We start from the raw sequence: 4,350 nt of genomic DNA, 5'->3' as shown, positions 1-4,350 counted from the left end.
TTTTTATTACTTTTTAGTTTAGGTGCTGGAGGAGGTAATATCCCTCAACTCGGTTTGTAGTGGAGTACGGTGATCTTTACCGGGCCACCGCCTTTCACTGCACCATATGGGTGTGCTTCTACATATGTCTAAGGTCTAAGAAACCGCATTCTGTTGTTTTCAGTCAGGTCAAACCAAAAATGATGTTCTCTCTTCTCTCTATCGAACTCAAGGATACAATAGTCCTACATACAGCGCGGGCCGGGTTCTCCTACAATGCGGGGAGGCCCCAGGCTATCTTTAGAGGTATGGAAAAGGTTAAAGGAATTATTAATAAGTCTACAAAAAGGGGCTATGTACCTAGATTGCTAGATTACAATCTCCCTGATCTTAATCTCCCTGAGGAATTAGATGATAGAATATGCCTTGACAGACAAGCAGATAAATGAGATAAGGACATCTAGGGATCTAGGTACTAGGTAGACAATAAGATAGGATTATAGGAATAGAGGAGAAGAGGGGAAGATGCAGGGAAAGGAAGATGACGAGAAAGAGGAGATGAGAGAAATAGGTGGGGAAAAGGGAGAAAGTGCGAAGAGGATTGGAAGAAAGAGGAAGAGGAGTACGAGTGAATAGGGTGTAGGAGAAGAGGAAAGAAGAAGTTGAAAAGCGAGAAGAGAGGAAACGCATCTTGAACATGAGAGACACAAGTGAGAGAGAAAGAGGAGGAGGGAAAGAAGAAGAGAAGAAGAAAGAGGAGGAAGAGGAAGTTTATGCATGAAACGCATCTTGAACATGAGAGAGGGAGAGGGAGGTGTGAGAGAGAGAGAGAGAGAGCGAGCGAGAGAGAAAGAAGAGGAGGAGGAGGAGAGGAGAGAGAGCAAGAGAGGACACTGAGAAATCCCTGACTCTGATGTAAGGAGAGAGATAAAGGATAAAGGAGCTGATGCAAGTGATGCACCTATGTAATAATGGAATAAGACAGAGATGAGTGGATAGGTACGTACTTACCTATTTAGCTACTGCATTTAACAAGAAGGAGAGGAACAATGAGAAGGAAGGGGAGGAAAAGAAGAAGAAGAAGAAGAAGAAGGGAGAGAAGTACATTAAAGACAAGGAGGACTGGAGGAGAAGAATGAGTAGGACTTTCAAAGAAGGAGAAGAAGAAGAAGAAGAAGAAGATAAAAGAGTATACAGAAGTACAGAACTACAAAAATCTTTAATGAATGGGAATTAAAGGGAGAATTCCAGAATGAAACATCTATACAATTCCTCAAATACATACATAGTTACCTAATAAATAATAAATAAATAGGTATACGAGTACAGTACACATAAAATACACATGTAAATACCCAATAGTACAATATATAGGGAACATACATAATATCTATTCAAAGAAGGAGAAGAAGAAGAAGAAGAAGAAGATAAAAGAGTATACAGAAGTACAGAACTACCAATCTTTAATGGATGGGAAATAAAGGGAGAATTCCAGAATGAAACATCTACAATTCCTCAAATACATACATAGTTACCTAATAAATAATGAATAAATATGTATACGAGTACAGTACACATAAAATACACATGTAAATACCCAATAGTACAAAATAGGGTACATACCCTCAAATACATACATAGTTACCTAATAAATAATGAATAAATATGTATACGAGTACAGTACACATAAAATACACATGTAAATACCCAAAAGTACAACATAGGTACATACAAAACATAGTTATCATAGTATGATAGTAGGTATCTAATACCTACTCGTATTACACTCACAAAATTCTATGGAAAAAGCTGACATCTGGACCGAGAGATAGAGAAAACAGAACAAAAAGGGAGAGTGAGAAAAGATGGGTAAAAGGGACTAAGAAAGAAGAAGGGAGAAGGGAGGAAAGGGGGTGAAAGAAGAGGGAGAAAGAAGAGGAGGGAGGAGAAGACGAGGGAAGAGGGACAGAGAAGAGGGGGGGTGAGGATGAGGAGGAGAATAAGATGGCTGGGAGGGATAGAGAGGGGGTGGGAGGGAGGAAAGGAGAAGAGGAAGGAGAAGGAAGAGGGAGGGAGAGATTTATACTTATGCATAATGCAAGGGTCCTGAGAGAGCAATATATTAGAGAATCATCTCCAATGACACATCCATAGAGCTGAGAACATTTCCCCTCCTCCTCCTTCTTCTCCTTTAAGTTCCTACTCTCTCCTTTGTCCTCCTCCATCTTTTTCTTTGCCTTCTTTCCCTCCTCTTCCACAACTTCTCTCTCTCTCTCTTTCTCTCCTTATCCTAGCTCCTCCCTCTTCTCCTCCTTCTCCTTTAACTTCTTACTCTCTCATTTGTCCTCCTCCATATTTTCTTTCCCTCCTCCTCCTTTTCATTCTCTACTTTTTCATTGACTTTCTCACTCTTTCTCTCCTTATCCTCCTCCCTCCTCTTCCTCATTTTTCAAGTTCTCTTTCCATCATCCTTTTCCTCTTTCTCTTCTCCTTCTGCTTCGTCTTCTTCTTCTTCTTTTTTTTTAATTTCTCTCTCTTCTCCTCCTCCTCTTTCTTCTCCAGTTCCTCTTAGTCTAGTATCTCGTTCGCTTTCTCTCCATTGCATCGTTAACTTTCATTTTGTCTCTTTAGAGTTTTATTTTTTCCTTTTTCTTTAGCTCCTTTTATTTCAATAATTCATTCTCTCTCACTATTTTCCTTAATCTCTCTCTCTCTCTCTCTCTTTTTTAAATTCTACAGTTTATTCAATTTCCACTCACAAAGAAGCAAAAGATAAAAAGCTTCAAATCGGTCGAGCAACGAACCTAGACCATCCGACATGCAAGTCTACTCAAGTTCTCGTACTTACTTACATAATAACACAAATGTGTTCAACTAAATTAATTTAATGTTAACTGAGTTAAACTAAAGGACTTTAGAAAAGAATAAAATGTTAATCGCTTCTACTAGGTATGAATACTACCGTAAATACGCGCCTCTGATCACAAAGAGGGTTAAAAATTCCATTCATAAAAAAAATTATAACCAATAAGATTCCCCCCCCCCTCACCCCTTCCTATCACCTCATTTACACACAATCCCATTCATAACTTGATGCGCGTACTATCAAGCCACACACACTACGCTACTCAACACAGTGAGCACTACACTTGAAGAATGATGGGTATGTACTATGTTTTCACTTGATTTTAAATATTCTTATTTTTCACTTGATTTTAAATATTCTTATTTTTCCCCCTTAAGTCACCAAGCCCGGCTAGCTCAGTCGGTAGAGCACGAGACTCTTAATCTCGGGGTCGTGGGTTCGAGCCCCACGTTGGGCGAAATTTTTTGGCACTTTATTAAACATTTAATTAATTATTTTCTTTTTAAATTACCTAATACCTGACATACTTTTTAGTTTTCTTTATTTGGGGAAAGTCAATTCTCGTTGGTACCTACCCTGTAAATCTATTTACCTACCGGGCAATTTTTTTTCTTTTTTGCCTAAAAAATCTCAATTTTTCAATTTACGTTCTCTTTGCCTCAAACTCACAAGGGATTGTTGTTTCGAAAAGGTTTTTTTTCGGCTTGATGAAGACATATTTTCTTATTATTTCTATTTTCTCTCGTTTTTTGGCATTTTTTCTTTTCCATTTTCTCAGGGTCGACTGTCGTTGATTGTTAGATTGTGTTCTTATTTTGACGACAGGTAGGTATACCTAGGTAAGTGCGAATAGAAGGACATCATGGAATTTGGTTTCTAAAGACATCCATGGCAAGCCCATCCGACGGTCTACTTTTTTGATGAAGACATATTTTCTTATTATTTCTATTTTCTCTCGTTTTTTGGCATTTTTTCTTTTCCATTTTCTCAGGGTCGATTGTCGTTGATTGTTAGATTGTGTTCTTATTTTGACGACAGATAGGTAGGTGAAGTGCCTAATACGAATAGAAGGACATCATGGAATTTGGTTTCTAAAGACATCCATGGCAAGCCCATCCGACGGTCTACTTTGTTTTTGGCGTTAGGTCGCGCGGGTTTGATTCCCGCCCGGCGTGGACTTATATCATGAAAGACTTAAACAGATGATAGGGTTCGTTCTCGGAACGGCTGGCTTTCTCCTATCTTGCCCACCTGCATGCTCTTCTCGCTTCGATTTCGGGACAATAAGACCTCCTTTGTTACAGTTCCCTCTATCAAGCGATAGCATGTCGAATGCTAGCATACCAAATTTCATTTCTCTACAACAAACCGTTCTTGAGATATTTTGTTCACAACTTTCTACTTTTTCCCATTTAAACCTGTAGATACTTTCATTACTAGTATAGCTCCGCCTATACTGTAGTAATAGAAAGTAAAAAAGAAGAAAAAAAAAAAGTTCAGAGTAT

General features: G+C 38.6%; 1 non-coding gene across 1 annotated transcript; it reads left to right on the top strand.

The window, feature by feature from the left end:
• The first annotated feature begins 3,229 nt into the window (after positions 1–3,229).
• Trnak-cuu lies at positions 3,230–3,302 on the top strand. Its single transcript has one exon. It is a non-coding gene; the product is annotated as a tRNA-Lys (tRNA).
• The last annotated feature ends 1,048 nt before the right edge of the window (positions 3,303–4,350 follow it).

Source organism: Diaphorina citri, unplaced genomic scaffold, assembly GCF_000475195.1.
Source record: "Diaphorina citri unplaced genomic scaffold, Diaci psyllid genome assembly version 1.1 scaffold54, whole genome shotgun sequence".
Classification (NCBI taxonomy): Eukaryota; Metazoa; Arthropoda; class Insecta; order Hemiptera; family Psyllidae; genus Diaphorina; species Diaphorina citri.
The sequence above is the reverse complement of the archived record's forward strand: the minus strand, read 5'-3'. Positions and strand labels throughout refer to the sequence as shown.